This window comes from Canis aureus, chromosome 5, assembly GCF_053574225.1.
Source record: "Canis aureus isolate CA01 chromosome 5, VMU_Caureus_v.1.0, whole genome shotgun sequence".
Taxonomy (NCBI): Eukaryota; Metazoa; Chordata; class Mammalia; order Carnivora; family Canidae; genus Canis; species Canis aureus.
In genome coordinates, this window is record NC_135615.1 from 65,647,608 (window position 1) to 65,669,953 (window position 22,346).

The 22,346-nt window shown below is 51.4% G+C and overlaps 2 long non-coding RNA genes across 7 annotated transcripts in view; both read right to left on the reverse strand.

Annotated features, from left to right (window-relative positions):
• Window positions 1-2,721: 2,721 nt before the first annotated feature.
• Window positions 2,722-22,346, reverse strand: part of LOC144314416 (uncharacterized) — an 88,014-nt gene continuing 68,389 nt past the window's right edge. Inside the window, exons 1-5 of one of the 3 annotated variants that reach the window (XR_013380297.1) lie at window positions 9,346-9,985; window positions 8,310-8,543; window positions 5,914-6,106; window positions 4,799-4,923; window positions 2,722-3,052 (exon numbers count right to left, since the gene is read on the reverse strand). This is a non-coding gene — a long non-coding RNA (uncharacterized LOC144314416). Of the gene's footprint in view, window positions 3,053-4,798; window positions 4,924-5,913; window positions 6,107-6,668; window positions 7,780-8,309; window positions 8,544-9,345; window positions 9,986-22,346 lie in introns of those variants that run through there. The other 2 variants (XR_013380298.1, XR_013380296.1) reach the window with 2 other exon arrangements.
• Window positions 12,780-22,346, reverse strand: part of LOC144314415 (uncharacterized) — a 29,390-nt gene continuing 19,823 nt past the window's right edge. For 3 of the 4 annotated variants that reach the window (XR_013380292.1, XR_013380293.1, XR_013380294.1), the window contains 4 exons: window positions 16,855-17,121; window positions 15,269-15,355; window positions 14,812-14,905; window positions 12,780-12,886 (listed from right to left, as the gene is read on the reverse strand). This is a non-coding gene — a long non-coding RNA (uncharacterized LOC144314415). Of the gene's footprint in view, window positions 12,887-14,811; window positions 14,906-15,268; window positions 15,356-16,754; window positions 17,122-22,346 lie in introns of all 4 variants that reach the window. The other variant, XR_013380295.1, reaches the window with a different exon arrangement.

Sequence of the window (22,346 nt, forward strand, 5' to 3'; positions counted from 1 at the left end):
TGGGCTCCCAGGCCCTCTGCTTCCTGTCATCTCAGTCTCTGTCCATGATGTGGCTTCTGTGTCTCTCTTGGCCTATTGCTCACCTGTGGGCCAGTGGGAAGAACTTGGAAAAGGAGGTCGTCAGGAAAGTCCCAGGCACAGGGCCTCCAGACAGTAGATGTGCTGGGGTGTCTGCGGGGGAAGAGGTGCTGTTTGTTTTTAAGCCCTAGACTTGTGACAGAACCCTGGGGTTCAAGTCTTCACCCAGCCACTCACTAGGGGAAGGAGAAGAAGGGCTTCCCTGAGAGCATCAGGAAGACAGTCAGGGCATCGAGACCTCCTGGAGGCCCCCCAAGCAGAGCGTGCGGCCTTGGGCCACTTGCCGCTGGTGCACACTGGGACTTCTTGTGCTAAGTGGGCTTTCTGGGGGTGCGGCAGTCTTAGGTCAGCATCCCCCGGAGCGGACGCCAAGGTGAGGATTCGGGCCGGGCGCGTGCAGTATGTTCAGGGTGTGCTCCGGGGAAAGACTGGCGAGGGAATGGGGGAAACGGGGTGGGGAAGGGCAGGACCAAGCAATGTGTGATTTCGGGCTCAGCCCCACAGAGAGCAGCTTCCACCCAATCCCGCAGGGGAGCTTTCACACACCCATGCTAGCAGAGGGCAAGCTCCCAGGCTCCCACCATGTAGACCAAGAGAGCTGCCACCCCACGGAGTCTTCCAAAGAGGAGCCAGCACAGAAGCGGGGCTGGGGGCCCAGAAATGATATAAAGGGCCCTAGATGATTGCCCATTAATCCAAGATCTTCTTTGGTTCTGCACGTTTGTGGAAGAAGTACCTTTGGGGCACCCAGGGCATGGCAGGCACAAAGAGTTCCCTGGATGTTCAGGGCAGGTCCAAAAGGTCTGATGGACCAGGGACTCAAGGTCAAGGCACCTGATGCTGTTGAGCTGGGGGCCCTTATACATGTGGTCTGAGGTTCACAAAGCCCTGATTTGACTGTTACCCCCAAAGAGGGCATCCTCTCGGAGTCAAGCTAGGCCACAGCAGGAGGGCCAAGACTACCCTTGCCTGTCGTGTGTGCTTGGGCAAGCTGTTTCACCTCCCGAGCCTCAGCCCCCTCAGCAGTAGGATGGGGGTAATTATAACAACTATTGAGCGCTTGAAATGACCTAGACACTGTGCTGAGCCAGTATTAGACTGCTGGGCTTCCCAGGGGTTACACCTCAGTTTTCTCAGGCAGTAGGGCCTATCCAACCTTACCAACCAACCACCTACATCGAATTCCATTCTTGTCACCAAGGAAAAGACTGCTTCTCACAAGCCTCGCACTAATACACATCCTTCGTGTTGATTTTGATAACAATATTTGAAGGTGTGGATTCCTGATAAAGACCCTTCATACAATACTTTACCATCCCTGGCAGGGGCACCATGTACAGAGGTACAGATTGTACACTGCACAACTCCAGGAGGTACCACAACAAGACCCTGGGACAAATGGCACCCCCTAGAACGTTGCAACGCTCAACCTGCTCTGCCGACACCCCCACAGCCCTGGATCCAACAACATAGTCTCCTGAGTCAGGTAGTTCTGACGCTGACCTCCCCCACTACGATGTGGAGTTATCGTGTGTGCACGCGTTCATCACATGATTAATAGCGAAGCATTTTTAAGGTAGTCACACAGACAATAAAGCAAGCGCTTAGCCCCATGCCTGGCACACAGTAAACAGTATAGTTCTTGTGGGTCTTGCCTCCAGCATTTTTCTGCCCAAGCACCAGCACTGGAGTGGGCTCTCAGAGTCCCAGCTCCAGCTTTGGAGAACTTCTAGGAGACCCCAGCAAGCTAGGACTGCCCACCCTGGCCCCCAGTCTCCATTGAGAGTGACCCCCAGAAGTCAGTCACTTCCCCAGAGGGGAGATAGGATTGGATCACGATGTCCCTTCTCTTCTCAGGGTTCAAAGCTGCCGCCAGCCCCCACGTGGCCAGCTTGATTTGTTTCTTATCTTTAATTTTTTTTTTTAATCGAGCAGATCCCCTCCGGTTACTTTTGCTCAGCATCTTACAGCATCTTTGGAGCGGGCAACAAAAGCATTCTTTTTGGAGCCTGCGGGGGCCCAGGGCAGAGCCACTTCAAAGGGAATGCAAAGCGGCAGGCAGCTATGTCCCTGTCATTGTGCTCCCCTGCGTGTCTGCCCCCCATTGTCCTGAGGCCGCCCTGAATAGGCAGGCACAAAGGCCATCGTTCAAAGTGGGCACCACATGCTCCATCAGAAGGCCAGCCTTTGCTTCTGCTCTGTTCCCTTCATCCGTGCATACACACAGGTTTCCAGCCAGGGGAGGGGAACTGGCCTTGAAGTGGGCTTTCTTCTCCCCTCTCTCTCTCTCTCTCTCTCTCTCTCACTCTCAATCTCTCCCTTCCTCTCCACCACCCCCACCTCAATCTCCCCTCCTAGGCCAAAACTTACGATTACATTTTTAAGCAGCTTCTGATTGGCACCTTTCCTTCTTTTCCTACAGAGCAAGGAGGATGCACTCCGGGTTGCAGATCTGCTCTAGGACTGCTGGGGCTTTCTTGTGGGTTGGGAGCCCTGGTAGGACTGTTTTCTCTTCTTAGACGCTAAGAGAGGAGCAAATCCCAATCCAGCACCAGGGGGTCTGAGACCCATTAAGCCAAACGGGACTTTAAAAATGGACCATCCAACCTCAGTTTTATAAAAGAAGAAACAGAGACCCAGAGATGAGGAACAACTTGTTTATTATCCCCATTTGAAGAAGGAAATGAAGCTCAGAGGGGTTAAGTTACTTGCCCAGAATCACACAGCTGGTTAGTGACAGAGCTGGTTGTCCCAGCTCTGCCAGACTCAGTGGGACATTGAGTGGCATCCTATGGTCCTGGGTTCTCCTCATTGGCACTCTGTGTGTAGTGTAGGGATCACACTCAGGGCAGTGGCTGGGATCGAGTCCTTCAGAAGATGGAGATGGTGGTGGAAATAATCACCTCTTCAAATCAAGCCGGTGAGTCTGAATTGAGGGACTTTGGGACATTCTCAACCTTGAGCTCAGAAGGCCCTGGGGAACGAGATCAAGCAGGGCAGATGCCACCCTCAGAAGGCTCAGAGATTAGGGAAATGTAGGAGATACTTGTGTGGAAGTGGCCTGGCCACCTGACAACTAGGGAGTCCTAGAGTGAGCCAGACTGCTGAACCTGGGTTCAAATCCTGCCTTTGGGGCTGAGCTGTGTAACCTTGCACATTCATCTGCAAGATGTTGGGCAACAGTGTCTGCCTTGCAGGAATGGAGTCTCGGGCAGCACCTGCACGTAGTAGATGCTCAAGAAGCACTATAGCTGTCACTGCTTTATAAAAATAAAAATAATAAAACAATTTTTAAAATTAAGAAAACAGGGACAGGGGAGTGAGAAATCTATTTAGGGCCCAAGTCTCAGCCCCGCGGGGCCTAGAGAGCAGTTGGGGGCACTGCCAGATGGAGGGCAGGACTCAGAGATGGAACATGGAGTAGCAGGAGGCTCAGGATGAGAGCCAGAGCGGGCTGAGCCACCTGGCCTCTGGCTGGCTTTAGGGACTATTCCAGAAAGAATCCAGCCCCACAGGGGAGGTGGAACACGGTTGAGAGGAGGCCTGGCAGGCTGCCAAGGGCGCTGGGCCAGCCTCACTGGACCTGGATACTAGGCCGAACTCAACCAGCCAGCTTGTGTGACCACAGGGTAAGTGAAGCCTCCCCCTCTGAATGGAGCTCAGCTTCCTTGACCTGTGAAATGAAGGGGATGATCTAGTTTGGGGCAGATTGGGGGAGAGGGGGTTTGCTCCTGTGCCCCAAAGTGCTGGGGCCAGGAGAAGGCCTGCTCAGAGGACAGGGATCTGGTCCCCCACCCCCTACCCCTGCTGCAGCCAGCACTGCCCTCTGAGCCGGCACGGATTGGACCCCCACCTAAGAGTGAGGTGGCTTCGAGAAACCAAGCTTGAAAAAGTACCACAGACTTGATTGAGCGTGAATTCTTTGTGCGTTAACTGAAGGGCTGATTTTGACGAAAGTTACTAAGAGCCATTTCCTGCCCTCGAGGAGCATAAGGTCCAGCGCAGTGACAAATGCAGAGAGAAACTTGCAGGGAAGTGGAGTGACAGAGGTTACCCAGGGCTGAGAATTGCTGGGGCTGGGTGCTCAAATCTGGGGGAACGTCCCCGTGTACTGAGCTGACCTCTCTGCCTCTCTCACCCTCTCTCTCTCAATCATACACACGCACACGCACGCACACACACACACGTGCATTCACACAAAGGGTCTAACAGTCTTTGCAATACCCATCGGCCCCAGAACCCACTCACACCCAGCAACCTGCCTGTGGTTGGAACCCACAGAATGACGCAAAGGTGGAAAAAATCTATACTTGCCACAAACCAGAGTCATTTGTCTGGAACTTTGGCCAAGTTCTACAGACCAAAAAAAAACCCAATCAAAATGATAAAAGCAGCCAATATTGATTGAGTACTTCCCAGGTGCCCGGCCCAGCACTAGACACTTTCCATCACCATTCTGCTCTCGTACCAGCCCTGTGAGATGTGGACAGAGATTATGGCCGTGGTTTGGATGAGAAAACAGATTCAAATCTGTTGCCCTGGGTCTCAGGGAGTGACAGAGCGTGTGGTCACACCCCATGGTGTGCCCTGTTCCCAGGCTGGGCTCTAACCATTGCACTATGCCGTTTGGGCCAGGCCAGCTTCCTGAAGAAAGGACAGGACCCTGCTAATTAATTTACTAAGAGGTGTGCAGAAAGCCCTTAGCATGGGCTTCCCTTACCTTTGCCCCATGGCCTCTTGACGACGGGGTCGACTCCTGCTGGGAATCCCACCTCCGTGTGAGGTGCGCACGCTCTGCTTAATCTCATTCCCCGGGACAAATCAGCCTAATGAAATCTTCTCTTTCTGTAAATTAATGCACAGAGGAAACAGCTGAGTGTAAACAGAGTTGTAGCGAACGCCTATTTAGACACCATTGACTTTCAAATCAGCCTGCTTCTCCAGCCCACACGGCAGAAACAGAGTCAAAATGTAAATGTAGCATAAGCGACTCTATAATAAATGCTCATTCAACATTTATTCTTTTTCAAATCATCTCTTAAAGCCCTTTCATGCTAATGTCTAAGAGATGTGACATTAGAAAAATTGCTTTGACATGCTAAGGGGCTCCAAGATTAACAAAAAAAGAAAGGACAAGATAAAGCTTTCGGAAGACCTATTTCAGAGGAATTATTCCTGCCTTTGAAAGTGTTCCAAGGTTGCTGCACATTTCAGCTTGTTGGCATACATGTAAATGAAGTGCTACAAAAGTCCTCGGCTCAATTCCACTTGAATGAAAGCTCCCAGCCGCTGGCGCGGTGACAGGGAGGGTGGCCAGACTGCAGGATGACACTGAAGGAGGCTGGAGGGGGCTTTCTTGTCCTGAAGGCAGGAGAGGGCAGGGCTCCAACCCCAGCCATGGAGCTGGGGGATTTGGGGGGGGGGATGTCAGGGGCCCGGGTGGTTGGTGTGACCGGCACCTGATCAAAGAAGCAACATCTGCATCTTTCAGCAAACGAGCAAACGCGTTCTCCAGGCAACCCACAGCCACTGGCCCCACCCACCATTCCTGCCTCTCCCTTGCTGCGTGAACTTGAGCTAGCTGCCTCAGCTCTGCGCCTCTCTTTCAATGGAAATAACCAGAGAACCCATTTAGAGAGAACCCAGTGACATGACTCGCAGGGAATGCTTAGACAAGTGGCTGACACTTAGTAAGCGCTCAAGAAATTGTTCGAGGTTGACATCATTACTGTGACTTGGTCCTTAAAGCCCTATGGAAATACAGATGAAGTCAAGTGCGAGCCCGCTGCATGGTCCATCTCGCTGGCACCCCACCACCACCAGCACCAAACCTACCTTGAACACTTGCTTCCCAAGCAGCCTCGCACTTGTGTTTCATCTCACGGAGTCACAGCATCTTGGATGCAGTTCTTTCAGACAATTAGACTTTGGATGAAGGGCCAGTGCGATATTCCTAGACACTATATTTCAGAGCAAGTTGGATGGGCTGTTGACATCATTATTAATTACTGGAGTGTCTTAGAATTTCCTGGAGAGGAAAGCAAGGAACATTTCCTGAGCTCCTCCTATGGGTCAGATTGTGTCCCCCAAATTCATAGTTGGAAGTCCTAACCCCTAGCACCTCAGAAGGTGACCCTATTTGGAAATAGGATCTTTAAAGAGGTGAGGTGAAGTGAGGTCATGAGGGTGGGCCCTTATCCATATGACAGTGTCCTTATAAGAGGGGAGAATTTGAACACAGACACTCAGGGGGGAGACGAGGTGAAGACACATGGGGAGAAGGCAGATATCTACAAGCCAAGAAGAGAAGCCTCAGAGGAAGCCAACCCTGCCCACACCTTGATCTCGGACTTCCGGCCTCTAGAACTAAGAAAGACATTTCTGTTGCTTAAGCCGCCCAGCCTGTGGTCCTTTGTGATGACAGCCCTAGGAAACTAGTATAGCATCTTCTAAGCAGGCTATAGTATTCATGTTGGCGACAGCCCATTGATATTGATACTATTCTCATTTTTAAAACATTTCCACATTAGAGTTAGACTGAAGCAATTGTCCTTAAACGTCAGTGACTTGCCACAGTAACACTTTCCTACCCACACAGTAGCCCCATGGCGGTGTCCGTGAGTGGGGGACTCCTGGGCAGCTCTTCTTCGGTGATGCCACCGAAGTGGAAGATGGAGGAAGGCAGTGAAGGGTCACGCCTGGGACGGTTTACAGCACAAGCCCAGAGGTGGGAGCATCACTTTTGCCATATTTCATTGCTCAGTCCCACAGCTAATCCAAACCGCCAAGGTTGCAGAGGTGCATGGGTGGGTTCACTGAGCTCCCAGGAGGAAAGGGAACCATTTAAAACAACTAGCAAGAAAGAGTCTGTTACAGGAGAATGTAATCAGAGAGATGACATGACCTGTCAGAAGAAACAGAGCAAGTTAGCTACAGAGTGAGACCTGTGAGCAGCTCATTGGTGGCCCCATCGTCTTCACCACCATCATCCCCATGTCATCAGCAAAAACAATACGCACTTACTGAGCACATACTATGCGTCTGATGCTGTTCTGGCCACTGTGACTCAGAGCTGTAGTAGACACAAGGGTGCTATCTCTTTGAGGAAACAAGCCATACCAACCAACCCAAGCCGGGAAAGAAAACACCCGCCTGACCCGCCTGAGTTGGGACCAAGTGAGTGCTGCAGACGGTCAGGGTTCCCGGAGGCCTCTGGGGTGCTAAGAGCTGAGGCGCTGGCTGAAGGAGGAGGGGTTGCAGCTGATGGTGCAGGAGAAGTGGGAGGATGGAGAAGAACAGTGATGTGTGAGAGCAGAAATGATAAAGGACCACTGTGAACAGGGGCTGCGGGATGAGAGTGAGCCTGGCAGAGTGATCAGGACCTTGAAGCTTGGGGCTGGCTCTGTTTAAGCAATGGCGAGGTTTGGGGCCAGCATGTAGTAGAGGTTGTTGCTGCCCAGCCCATAACCTCTAGGTCTTTCCCGCTGTTAGCATCCATGCTGCCCTGCCTGAAGGTTTTCTCTGATGGCCAGAGTCCCACAGGTCTTCTCCAGCCACAGGCCAGCAGTGCTGAGAAATCCACAGTGCCCCAGAGCAGCTCTGGATCTGTGTCAGAGGGGAGGTGGTGTGTAAATACCCCGGCTCCCTCTCGCGCGGGAAATGGGATCACCAGAAGTGCATGTTCTACACTGGCTCATAGGGCTCCCAGCAGGGTAAGTCCCATTCGTCCCCGGGGTCCTAACTTGCTTGAGAGCATGCCCTTCCCTTTGTCACATTGCTGCCCCCTCCCCCTGCCCACCATATCCCTGTCCTGCCCCTTTGCTGGTGTTTCCTGGGATCATCTTCCAGATAAGCTACAGGAAACCAACTTACACAGTATCACATGGTTCTGCCATTATCACAAGAGACATTGCCAGGAGGTATCCCACAGGTGACACCCTACTAAACCCATTCCTCATCACAGGAGTCCGATATGGCCATGGATGCTTGATTGGTGGAGGTAAGCTCAGCCCCTATCAGAGGGAACTCTGGGACCTTCCCAATTCCCCTGCCTGTTCATCTTACAGAAAGTCATAGGACTTAGCCCTCTGGGCAGTGACCTCTTACTCTCCAGCCCAGCACCCTGCACATCTACCCCATACCTTCTAGAGGCCCAGGGGTCAAATGTAGCCATGGCCTGCTCCTCTCCTCCCATTCTGGATGCCCATGAACCATCTCAAGTTTTGTCCTACCTCTTTCCCGTGAGATTCTCCACTCAGTTGTGTGCCACCAGACAATTCACATGTGAAGTCTTAGACTTGCCAACAGTCGATCTGGGAAAGATCTCTGAATCCCCTTCATCACCCCTGACCCTTAGTCACCTCGTGCTGGCCCAACCTGATAGTCATTCTCCACAGATGATCCTCCTTTGGACTTAGGACTGGAAGAGGTGACAGGGGCTCCCTCTGGGGACAGCTTGATATGGACTGGGGGAGAGAGAATGAGCAAATACAGCTTTAGGGGGAAGCTATATATGCCTCCCCTTCCTGATATATAGATATAACAGGAAAATACATCAGAACTGTCAGAGGCATGGAGAAAAACACATCAGAACTGTCAGAGGCATGGAGAACTATCTAGTAAACTGTGAAACTCAAGCCACAAGTCTATGTTTTATGGTGTGAAAATTACAAGTGGTTTATCAACAGGGGAAACCACATTTTTTCTATTAAGAAAAAAAAAAAAAAGAGCTATGTGCCCAGGAGAGGTTGGCTGGATTCACTAGTGTCCCAGGGTGAGGCTCTCTTACTTTGAGAACGTTTGTGAACAGCTTCTGTGGATTACATCCTCAACCCATATATTTTTTTTAATTCTGCTACAGCTATTGTCTTAAGTGGGGCTTCCCAGAAGCAGACCCTGAAACCAGGTTTTGAAGCAGAGAGTTCATTGAGAGGGTGGTCCTAGGAAGCACCTGAGGGGAATGGGGATGGGAGGCACAGAAGCTGGTCAGGGGGCATTCGTGAGCAGGTCACCTGTGGGCAGCCCAGGCTCACTCCTACCAGGGACTGCATACAGCATGCCTCAGGTGTCCCACCAGGGTGGTGAGAAAGCTGTCAGTCTCTGGTTGCAATGTGATCCCAGGGCTACCAACTTCCCTGTACTTCTACTGCAAAGTCTCAGCAGCCAGAGAAAGCATCCAGAAAGAGCCATAGAGGGTGCAGTAGGGAGCCATAGCATCAGCCTGAACAGGTGCAATGTGGGGGGATTTGGAAGGGGCAAGGGATGTACCTGTTACATCTATGGGGCGAAGGCCAGAGCCTTGTGCCTCTACAAGTTCACACAGCTCATGACTGTCAGCACCACCTAAAGCAGTATCCAGGGGAAATGTTCCACGCAGGTGGCAGCTTCGTCATACTTCCAAGATCCTCACAAAGTGGAGGGCAGGGCCCTCTCCCGTCTGCTCAACAGGACAAGATATCCAGCCTCATCCACCTTTGAGTGCTAAAATGAGCCCTTCTCCCAGGCCCTCCTCCAGCTGCTCGAGAAGCCAGAAGCACATGGCACTCTCTAAGTGCTCTGGGCCTCTTCTAACAACACAAGACAGAGGGATCCATCCCCCTTCGAAGGTCACTGCAGGGGAGAAGGAGATCTGGGAGGAAACTCCTGTCCTGCTGAAGATCCCGGATGATGTCAGATGGCATGTCTCGTCCATCCCTGCTCTGATGACTGTACCAAATCAGATTAAGATGGCAGGGGACTGATCTTCCGGTTTACTGTCACTTCCCATGGCCAACTCCCAGAATAGGGATCTGATCTTGAGTAAGAAGGAAGGGTCCCATTTTAGAGAATCTGCAGGGAATGTATTCTCAGAACCTGAAGACCAACTCACACCTTTCAGCCTTGGCTCCTGAGAAAAACATAACCTGGTGAGCTGAATATTCCCTGAGGAATCTGGGGTGGGAGGGACCCTGGGATGGAGGCTGGGTCTGAGCAGAGGGCCAGGGAGGGCCTGTCAGAGCTCTACCACATTGGTCCCATGCCATGCATTCCCTGGATCACAAGCAGGTGGAGCGTCTTCAGATACCTTGACTGCACACTGGGACCCAGCCAGGCTGCACCTGTTCAGGTGCCCACACATAAGTATTTTGTATCTTGCCCTGCTTCATCAGCCCTATAAGTCACCTCTCCTGGAAATTGCCTGTCCCTATCCTATACTTTCTATTGGGTTGTTTGCCTTCTTTCTTATACCTGGTAGATTGTTTAGATGGTGCAGGTAGGAATGCATTTCAATTACATGCAAATAAATATTTACCCCCAGTTATCTGTGGCACCTTTTGTCTCGTAGGTGGCCACTTGTTCTGACTCAGTTAAAGTCTGAGCGGTTCCTCCCCTGTCCCATGGGGGCTGGATTGAACTCCTGGGCTCTGAGCTAGAAGCTCCATCAATGATCCAGAGGTTCACAAGCTAGTCTCCAGGTTTGTCCACGTGCTGCTGGAAACCACAGATAAGGCAGCATGGGGTGCTCAGAGGACAGCCAGCCGTAAGTGAGTCCTTGCTGACAAACACACTGGGAGTGTCCTCTAAATCCGAGACATCGGAGCCTCCATGCCCCTAAGCTGATGTCCCACAGGATTCACCTAGACCTGGTGATTTGACAAGAACTCTGCCAAAGAGAGGCTGGGAAGGCCTAGTGGGAGGAAATCAATCAGTTAGTGGGGTCTGACAAGCGCCCTGCAGCCAAGTCTGGGCTCTACCTCACAGGGCCTGTGGAACCAGAATCTTCCCCCGAGAAGCTTCAGCGTAACAGGAGATAGACCCATAGGCAATTAGCGCAGTGGTTGCAGCTTTGGCCTCTGGATCAGACCTGCTGCTGTGTTACCTTGGACTAGTTCCTTGACTTCTCTGAGCTTCAGCCTCCTCATTTATAAAATGGGACAATAATAGTATTTACCTGATTAGGGTTATTCTAGGGGTGAAATGAGATGATACCTGTAGCACAATTCCTAGCACATGCGATGGGTTGTACAAGCTTTTTACTATTGCTACGTGAAATCCCAGGGAGTAACAAGAGGTCACCCTTTGTAATTAAAGCAAAATCCAGCAGAGTTCAGCTTGGGGAAGGACCTGATTTGGGGGTGGGTAGAAACGGGACAAAGGAACCTGCGGTATCTGAGGTAGAAGGAACCCAAAGGATCAGCCCTGGTCCAACACACCCAGGCCCCTCAGGCAGGCCGACAGAGTGTAAATATTTATCTACTCTTGACTTAGCAGACAGGCCAAACAGTGTTAGCCACCCTCAGCCTCCCCCTCTCTGCCATTCCTCCAAGTAATTCAGCTCTGGCCCCAAACTTGCACTCCTATTCAGCCCAACAAAACCCTAACCTTAACAGCACTGTCCACTTTACATTTGTTGAAAAGTTTTATTTATTTAGTTAAGAGAGAGAGCATGCACAAGAGAGTGAGCATAAGAGAGAAAGCAAGGGAGGGGCAGAGGGAGCAAGAGGAGCGGCCCCCCTCCCCCACCCACTGAGCAGGGAGCCCAACACTGGGCTCAATCCCATGACCCTTGACCTGAGCCAAAGGCAGACGCTCAACTGACTGAGCCACCCAGGCACCCCAGCACTGTCCACTTCAGAAGGCAATTTGAGGGCCATCCCTTGTTACTCAGGTGGGGTCTTTAGAGGTCTTACCATCCTCCCCACACCCTCAACTGGCTTATCATAGAATTTCTTCATGCCATGTACAATGCACTCCTGCTGGTGAGGCCTAGCAAGTAGGACTTTGCCATCTTGCTTCCTTTCCAGTAAAACCTCCACCCATCCTCCTGCTACTGAAGCCTTATTAAGAATCTTCTGTCTTTATAGTAGAAGAAACAAAAACTCAGAGACATTAAGTGACTTGCCTAAGGCCACACAGCAGATTAGTGGTAGGACCAAGCATCCCAACTCTTCACCTAGTACTTCTACCAAACAATCCCATCCTGTCCCCCATGGCCACCTAGGTATGGTCAGCACCCACCCATATTGGAGCTTTTGCCCTCCAAGGCCCTGGAGCCAGCTGTTGGGAGCTCTGATGAGGGAGACCAAGGGTAGGCACCAGATTCTGAGGCTGGGACCTGTACATCCAACCCCAAACAGCCCCGCTCATCCCACCACCATCCCCACTAATACATATTTTATGGGGCTGGTCTCCCTTCCTCACAAACGGTGTCATTAATCTGCTCCCTGGCTGTGCAGAATAACATCCCTCAAGAACAGACTGCTTTCTGAATATTTTATCATTCCTCATTCCTTCTCCCCAAACTAATATATATTTACACAGTCTACCTCCTGCAGGAGAACTATATTGTTTTCTCTGAATGCCCGAGAACTTAGACACAGAATCGCGCATAAGTAAAAAAATATATGCCTTGCTATTGATGTTGAAAGCAAGAACCAATCACTTATCAAGCTGTGAGGGAAGCCAAGAGGAAGATTTGCAAATGGTAAAAAAGAGAGAGAGAGAGAATAAAACAGACCCTCTCCCCACAGAGGGACCAAATAAGAGGAGATGGACATATTTTCTCCTCTCTAACAGGGAACCTCAGAGTGGCCATGCCATCCTTCCAGCATTTGGCAAATCTCAGCAGTGGGGAGAGCAAAGAGCTATTTTGTCAGCAAGGTCAAAAACTTCCTACTTGGGGATCCAAACCAAAAAGACCAAAGTTCTTCCAAAGTTTTATAGCACCGTTTTTATTACCAGGGAATATTTATTCCAAGGAGGATTCGAACATTCGTGTGGTCCTTTTGTTTCCTTGTGTGCTATTCTGTCTTGAACCCGAACAGCAGGGCTGTGAGATGGAAAAGTGGAGATGGTGATCCCCATGGACAAAGGAGGGAAAGACAGACCCAGAGAGGGGACGCACTGGCATGCAAGCTAATTGAGGAGGAGGGAGCTATTTCACAGTTAGTTCCAAAGTCCCATTTAAAGGGAAATATTTGTTTAGAAAAACATCTTGCTGGGGCACTTTGTGTGTGGAGGTAAAGCCTTGAAGTGCATGCTCACAAAACAGCAATAAACTGAATCACTCTGCATAGGAGCTTAGCAGGGATGAAGGGTAAGCTGGAGAAAAATAGTAGGGCTGGCATGGCAGGAGCTCACAAAGAGAGGTATTGAGTGAAAGACTTCTTTAGGGGCCAGGGCTAAGGGGCTTTTCCAGGTAAGGATGACTAACGTGGATTTGAACTGGTCCGTGTCTATAATGTAACCTTCACCCTCCTGAAACCGCCAACCGGCAAAGTCTGCTGTGGCAAGGAGGGACTGGTGTGAGTGGCATTTGTGGGGGATGTAGGGGAATGAGTTTGGGTGCGCTCTGGGACTGGTCCAGGGACAAGGACACAGTCATGGGGGAGAGATGAAGTGGGAGGGGAGGTGGGGGGCAGGGGGTGAGCACCAGCAGTGACCGTGGAACTGCTGGCACCTAGAATTTCCAGAAATCTCAGGAGAGCCTGGTAGCCCACCCACCCCCACTGCAAGATGTGAGCATAGGGTCTGACCTAGTTCATGTACATGTTATAAATGGCGTGCCCTCCGCTGATGGGTGGGTCACTCAAAGGTAAATAAGGAAGAGCCTCAGCTGCAGGGAGCTCCCAGGTTACAGTTTAAAAACGGAGAGGCGGGATCCCTGGGTGGCGCAGCGGTTTAGCGCCTGCATTTGGCCCAGGGCGCGATCCTGGAGACCCGGGATCGAATCCCACGTCGGGCTCCCAGTGCATGGAGCCTGCTTCTCTCTCTGCCTGTTTCTCTGTCTCTCTCTATCTCTCTGTGTGACTATCATAAATAAATAAGAAAAAATTAAAAAAAAAAAAAACGGAGAGGCAGGCAAGAAGCCACGTGATGTCTTCCCCATGAAGGGCCTTAGCTCACGACTCAGAGCCGGTGGGAAGTAGGGTGAGAATACAGCCTCCAGATTCCCAAAGAAGTGGCCCTGCTTCTCTCGCTCCCCGGGGGAAGAGAAGCAGGCTGGTCTGCCTCAGCCTATCCCTTCCCCCGGTCTAGGATCAGTCCTTGCCTTTGAAATCTCTCTACATCAAAAGGGCATAAAATAGGTCAGGACGACTGCCTTCCAAGTCTCTTGAGGACCCACGAAACTTCTTCCCCTGTCCATCTCGAAGTGGCCCCTTCCGACCTGCCAACCTCTCTCCCGTGGCCCTCAGAGTCACAGCTATAGCTGCTCACCAGAGCACCTGCCCACTGTCCCCATCTTCCTCGAAGCACTGGCCATGTTATCTCCGTCCTGCTTCCTGGGACGTCTCCCCCACCACTGGCCTCAGCATCGTGGCCAGGGCCGCACCACTTGTCTCCAGGTCTGTGGGGGCGGACAGCAGCCACAGACCCACCACCAGATGGGTGAGTGGGAGGTACTGCACAGGTGCAGGCTGTACGAGTTCCTACAGAGGACCACAAAAGTGATCACCACCAGTGCCCTTTATGAAGCACTTATTCTGCACCAAGATGCAGGTGTCTTCATTTGATTCTCCAGGGAGAAGTCAATTAAGGATGGTGGCTACCATCATTATCCTCCATTTTATGAATAAAGAAACGGAGGCTCAGAGAGGTTAACTGGTTGCCCAAAGGTCACATAACTGGCCTGAGCTGGGATTTACATCACAACTGTCTGACTACAAATCTCTCATGCTTTTCATTGCACTGAGTTATAAACACTCCCTGGGGGCTTTCTCCTGCAAGGGCACCATAAATCTGACTTGAGCTTACTTGGCCTGAAGTCTTATCCCTCTCCTAGGGATAGGATCTCTGCTGCCTCCCAGGGTCAGTACCAGGCAGGAGGGCTCCAGATGGAAGGGCAGATCTGTGTATAAAATGAAAGAGAGGGCAAGAGGGAGCAGGTCCCGGCAGTTTGATGAGGTCACTGGCCAGATTGGCTTCCTGGGTTTTCCGAGCCCCAGGTCAGTGTGAGGAGGGCAGTGCAGGAGGAGGAGCAGAAGAAAAGAAGGGGAGGAGGAGGAGGAGGAAGCAGGCAGACCCAGTGCAGAGTGCCTGCCGCCCCAAATAGCTTGTGTGCGCCCGGACACGAGCTCCCCCTTCACACACCATCTGAGTTATCCCCGGGGAGGAGGCTGGGGCCCAGGAGGTCTATGATGTTTGGGGGTTTCAGGCCGCTTAGACGGACCAAAAGAGAAAAGAATTTCGTTCCGCCCACTTATCTCCTAACCTTATAAACTCAGGATTAGCAGATCAAAGGCGGATTTGGCACAGCTGAGGGACGACAGTGGCTTCGGAGAACAGTTTGGGCTCCATCCTTCATGATCAAATAAGCTTAAGTCATTGATAAATAAACGACGTTTTGAATTCCTCTAATTGGGCGTGCGGGTCATGCCTGAGCCACGCCAGGCCGGCCACAGGGCAGAGTTAATGAGCTAGAGGGCCCCGGGGATCCCAAGAGTGGGATTTCAGGGAGCACCTTGGACAGGGGCAGGGGTCCTTGCGCTCTGAAGGGCGTGTGCTCTGAAGCCAGAAGCCGAGGGTCGGAACCCCCAGCACGGCCACGGACGAGCTGGGTGACCCCCCCGGGGGTTCTTGTAACCTGTCTGCATGTCCTGGGCTGTAAGATGGGCTGTAAGACCGCGGTAACAACGGTAACAACCAGCCGCTACTGAGAGAGGGGCCACCGAGCCCAGAGCCCCTGCTCCCAAGCAGGTGGAGGCCAGCGCTGGGGGTGTCTGGCAGGAGGAGGGCAGGGTCCCAGCATGAGGCCAGCATTGAAGCCAGTTCTTCCCACCTCCTGACTTCATCGCTTTGGGCCTCAGCTTCCTCATCAGTAGAAGTGTTACCGCGGGGGGAGAAGCAGTTGCTGCACTAGAACAGCTGGCGAGCGCTTAACCAGTGGCCGCGGTTACAGCCTTAGGGCCCTCGGAGCTTGGGCCTACCTGCTGATCGCAGATCCTGTCCTCCCTCTCCTCCTGTTCGGCCCCGTATCCCTGGAACTACATTTCCCAGACTCCTTTGCCAGCCTGGCTTTTCCCTTGGCTTCTGGGTCAGTTTGGCCAACTGGAGGCACAGCAGAGAGTGCGAGGAGGGAAAAGCCCAGGGATTTCTCCCTTCTCCCCTGCATCTCTGCTTCCTGTGGTGTCTCCCACAAAAACCTCATCAGGTCTATGGTCCTGCTCCCACCAGATAGCCCCCAACTAGATTCTAGCCCCTGCCCCAGCCCCCGGGGCTCTGGCAAGGCCAGCTCATCTCTCTGCCCCCAGCCCTGGGTGGTAGCAACTTCTGGCTTCTGCAAAGCTCCTGGACATCTTATCTTGCTCTGACCTGTCTTATCTAGTCAATGCCTTCTATTGAATTCTCTCTCACTGAAAGACCTGAGGTGGGGCACCTGGGTGGCTCAGTGGTTGAGCATCTGCCTTCAGCTCAGGTTGTGATCCCGGGGTCCTGGGATCGAGTCCTGCATCAGATTTCTTGCAGGGAGCCTGCTTCTCCCTCTGCCTATGTCTCTGCCTGTCTCTGTGTGTCTCTCATAAATAAATAAATAAATAAATAAATAAATAAATAAATAAATAAATAAAATATTTTTAAAAATAAAAAGCCCTGGGGAGATTTCTGGCTGGTGAGGACCTTGGTCATTTAGCATTATTAATGCAGCGACCAATCTAGCAATCTCTCTTAGCCCTGTCCTCACCCCTCGGGTGGATGCCTACCTGAGGGGTTACAAGCTGGCCTGCAACCAGCCTGACAAATAGGGGACAGGGGTGCTCGGAGGGCTGGCATTGGGGAATCAGCCATCTGTCCGTCAAGCACCTTCACATCCATGATAGCATGTGTGTTCAGTTGGAATGACTGGTCCTATTGACAGGCAGACAGAAGCCCAGGAAGATGAGATACTAGAAGATCTTGGGCTGGAACAGAAGGAGCCATGGAATGAGGTCTGCACACTGGGAACTGCCCTTGGGCAACCAAGTGATCTTGAGAATGCCTCTCTCTCAGCCTCAGTTTCTCCATCTGAGAAATGAACAGCTTGAAAGAGGTGATCTCCACTGTTCCTTCCACGTCCACATGTTGTTGTTTCTAATGATTCAGCAAGAGGAGAAAAAGGGAAAAGAGAAAACACCCCTGAGCTGTGGGTTTTGGCTCTTAACCCGAAGAAGTCACCAAGTCAGGCCTCCATGCATACAGAAAATACTCCGTTCAGACAGGGTCTAGGTCCTGGCTCTGCCCTAACTCCCTGTTTCTCCATCAAAATAAAGCCCAGCAGTTCCTGCCCCCAAAGGTTGTGCAGATTAAGTGATGGACTTGGGGCACCTGGGTGGCTCACTCAGTTAAGCGTCTGCCTTCAGCTCAGGTCATGATCCCAGGGTCCTGGGATCGAGCCCCGTGTAGGGCTCTGTGCTCGGTGGGGAATCTGCTTCTCCTCCTGCCTCTGACCCTTTCCTGCTCCTGCTTGCTCTCAATCTCTCCCTCTCAAATAAATAACTAAAAAGAAAAGAAAGAAGAAGAAGAAATGGACCAAAAAGCACTGAGCACAGACTAGGCACTCCATAAACATAGCCACCCTGACGCTGAAACTCAGTTGGAAGCAAGGCAGGAGGGGTAGAGAAGCTGGTGGACACCTGACCGAAAAAGATGTTAATTACCCAGGATCTGCTGCCAATCTACCCTGTGACGGACACCCTACCTGCTGGGGACACTGCCCCAGAAGAGGCTGGGAGTGATGAAAGCTGGCACCCCCAGCAGCCAGATGATGTTTTGCAGCAGCAGAGGAATTTGAAAAGGCTGCAAAGGTTACATCCTCACACGGAGTCTCAGACACGTGCTCGCCCCCCTCCCCTGGGTTCAGCCTTACTCAGAGCCAATACCTGGAAGGGGAGGGGGGGAGCTCCCCATGGGAGGTGGCCACACAGGTGTCAGAGGTGGCCAGCTGCTTTATTTGGCTACACAACAGACAGCCTGGAACGATGAGCCTCCCACACCCCCAGCGGCTGCCCGGCTCGAGCCAGCGCCCCCCCCCCCACCCCCGGTTCTGGGCACAGATTGTGTTAACATTGCCTCTGGCCACCCAGCAAGGGAAGGGGTCCTTGGGTGAGGGGGCTGGACAGGTGGGTGACCAGCCTGCTTCTTTCAAGCCCCCAGCTCACTCATATGCTTTGGCTAAAAATAATACCTCCCAGGAGGCCTGCTGCTGCTGGCACAGCCGGACCATGCATAAAACATCGGCAGGTCAGGTTTCCTCCTCTGAATGGCTCCATTCAAAGCACACAGGGGTGAAAGGTTTATGGGAGGGATCACTTAGCTTCCTGAAGGGACTGGAGCAGTCCTGGCCTCTGCCTGGGCCCCCAGCCTCCCTGCTCTGTGCCTAGCACCCTGGCCCCTGCCTGCACAGAGGGGTCCCAGGGGCAGCTGGCTGGCAGCAGCTTTCTCCTCCCGACTGTCTCTCACACCTTTACCTGGACCTCTTCATGAAGGAAGAGAGCTGCCCTGGCAGGTGTCAGCCAGTCCTGGATTTGAATCCTGCTTCTTCCACATTCCAGCTGTGTCCAAGAATACACCGAGTAGCAGGTGAGGAACTGCTGCTCAGAGAGGCTGAGTGAGTTGCACAAAGACACACAGCCCATAGCCAAGCTCTCTGACTCAGAGCCATTTACTGCTGTGCCCTTCAGTCATGGTCCAAGGGCAGAAAATTTCAAGGGAACGGGCCTTAGAAGAAACGCCCATGGGACGTTTTCATGAGCTCCATGATTCCTGCGAGGGATGGAGTCAGGGCCTTCCCAAAAAAACAATCCCCCTGCCTCCTCTCTCCCTACCTCTCTCTTCCCTTGCCTTTAATTCATTCTGTTTCCTTTCTTTCTGTGCTCTCTTTATTCACTCAACAAAAACTTCCTTATAGTTCCTTAATAATAAAAACATCTGCTCACAATGCTCACAATAAAAAACATCAGTGTTCCAGAAAAGTCGAGTTAAAAGGATGAAAATTTCCCATATTCCCCCTGTCCTGATTACCTATCACTGTATAACAGACCACCCCAAATTTACTGGCAGAAGGTGGCCACATAAGGCATGCTCCCAGACTCTGAACAGGGCACAGCAGGGATGGCTTGTCTCTGCTGCATGATATGGGAAGCCTCAGCTAGGAAGACTCAAACACCTAGGGACTGGAATCATCTAGAAGCTTCTTCATTCACATATCTGGCTCCTGGGCCAGGATGAGTCAACTGAGACTGGTGACCTAAGCGCCTGCTCATGGCCTCTTCATGTGGCTTAGGCTTCTCCACAATGTGGTGGCCTCAGAGGAGTTAGGCTTCTTACCTAAAGGCTTGGGGAACCAAGAGAGGACATTCTGGCAAGTGAAGGAAGCTCCATGGCCTGTTTGGTGGGTTTTTTTTGTTTTTTTTTTTAAGGTTTATTTATTTATTTTAGAGAGAGACAGAGAGCAAGCAGGGGAATGGGCAGAGGGAGAAGACAAGCAGACTCCCGGCTCAGCGGGAAGCCAATGCAGGGCTGCATCCCAGGACCCCGAGATCATGACCTGAGCTGGAATCAAGAGTCAGATGTATAACGAACTGAGCCACCCAGGTGCCCCGCTCCATGGGCTTTTATGATCCGGCCTTAGAGGTTACAAAGTGAAGGGGTGCCTGGCTGGCTCAGTTGTAGAGCATGAAACTCTTGATCTCAAGGTAGTGAGTTCAAGCCCTGCACTGGGTATAGAGACTACTTGAAAGGAAGGAAGGAAGGAAGGAAGGAAGGAAGGAAGGAAGGAAGGAAGGAAGGAAGGAAGGAAGGATGTTATGTAATGTGGCTTCCACCATGTTCTAGTGGCCACAGCAGTCATAAGCCCACCCAGATTCAAGGGAGAGACAAGCCATAGGTTCCGATTCTCAGTGGGAAGAAGGTCAAAGGATTCAAGGCCTTGTTTTCAAATCACCACATCCAGGGCACCTGGGTGGCTCAGTGGATTAAGCATTTGCTGTCAGCTCAGGTCATGATCTTGGAGTTCTGGGATCGAGCCCCACGTTGGGCTTTCCTGCTCCGTGGGGAGTCTGCTTCTCCCTCTCCGCTACTCAGGCTCTCTTTCAAATAGATAAATAAAATCTTTAAAAATAAAATGACTACACCCTCACTCCAAGATACCAAACAATGATGTCATGGCAGATTTATTTCCTTCCGGGGACTTCACTTTGTATAGATGAGCCAACACTACAAACAATTTTGTGATCTAATTTCTTTTTTAAATTTCACATTGGATTACAAGTATGTTCTCTTGTCATTGAAAACTCTTTGTAAACATCCTATTATAATAGTGTTTCAGGCTCTAAAATAAACACGTGTTCATAATTGAAATTTTTTTTTAATGATGACAAAACTAAACAACAAATAAAAATCACCACTATCCCATCTGCCACCTGAACAGTTTTGCCTTAGTCTACTTGAGCTGCTATAACGAAATACCACTTACAAAACCAGGCTAGCTTATAAACAACAGAAACGTGATGTTCACAGCTCTGGAAGCTGGGAAGTCAAGGTCAAGGAGCCGGCATGGTTGTCATTCAACGAGGGCTTGCTTCCTGGTTCATGGCCAGCACCTCCTCCCATGGCCAGTCCTCACATAGTGAAATAGGCACAGGATCTCTCTAAGGTCCCTTTTATAAGGGCACTAATCCCATTCGTGGAGGCTCCACCCTCATGACTCAAGCATCTCCCAAAGGCCCCGCCTTCTAACCCCCATCACCTTTAGGGGCTAGGATTTCAACATTTAACTTTTATAGGGATATGTTCAGGCCACAGCAATTTTTGATCCTGATCCTTAACATTATAGGATAACCAAGTTCCCACCTCATTCTCCTATAGCATCCTTTTATTTTTTTTTAAAGATTTTATTTCTTTATTTGAGAGAGAGTTTGAGCATGGTGGAGGGGCAGAGTGAGAGAGAGAAGCAAATTCCCCACTGAGCAGGGAATCCAACCACCCCAGGACCCAGAGAAGATGATCTGACCCAAAGGCAGACACTCAACCCACTGAGCCACCCAGATGCTCCCTATAGCATCCTTTTCAATGGCTCCCTCTCATCCTATGGTATGAGTATCCAGAATCCAGTGGCAGAGGCGGAAGCTATTTCTGACTTAGCACTGTTGCAAGGGTCAATAACATTGACCTTGGGAGCACTGACCACGCGCCAGGCACAGCAGTAGGCACAGTCTTCTCAATAGCCTTGCGATCATTGTTCCCATTTTACAGCTAGTAATAATAATAAGACCTCATATTTACTGAGCTGAGCCCCTGCTATGTGGATAGCTCCTCTAAAGCTATCTGGGATCCACTCTATGGATAAGTGGATAAGTGGATATCCACTCTATGTGGATAACTCCTCTAAATCCTCACCACAACCTACGAGTTAGGTGCTCCCTTCATTCCACAGATGAGGAAACAGATATGGAGAGGTAACTTGTCCCATGAGGCCACAGCTCCTGGTAACTGGTGGAACCTGGCTCCAAACCTAGGTCTGTCCGACTTCGAAACCAGGTCTAAAACCACTGCACAAAACCACCAGATGCCAAGACTAGCTTCTGGCCGGGAGAGGCTGGCCATAAGTGTGGAGGAGACAGGGTCAGATCACTACCACCACCACCCCCGGTCCCTGCAGTGCCTGGGTGGGAACAGCAGCAGATCTATCCTCAGGAGACTTGACATGACCCCGCCTGGGCATCTGGAGAGACTCTGGGAGGTGTGCACACAGGAAGAGCTGTGTCCAGCTCAGAGATTTCTTGGTCTTCGGTGGTTTTTCGGGGCAAAGATTTGCAGGGAACTAAGTATGGCTTGAACAACCCCAGCTGGTTCTCTGTCCCATCCATAGGAACTCCGGATGGCAATGTTACTTTTCGAGGCAGTCCCACCAGCCTACCTCGCCCACCACAGCAACAAGACCTCACAACACTGTCACCTCCTTCCACCCATTGCCACCATCCTAATCCAAGCCACCACCCTGTCTCATCTGGACTACTGTGAAGACCCCCTCGCTAGCCTTCTGGCCTCCCCTCCCAGTGCCCTGTGCCCCATGTTCCACACTGCAGCCAAGTGAGCTTTATTACCATGCCCATCCCATCCAGTCACCACCTGACTCAAACACTGTAATGCTTCCCATTGCTCTTACCTTCCACTGGGCCTACAAAGTGCTGCAAGACCTGGTCCCTACCCATTTCCCCAGCCCCATCTTCCAGTTCCTTGTCACTCTGCATTCCAGCCTCATCAGCCTTATCTCAGGTCCTTGGGGTCATCAGTCTTCCTCCTGCCACTAGGCCTTT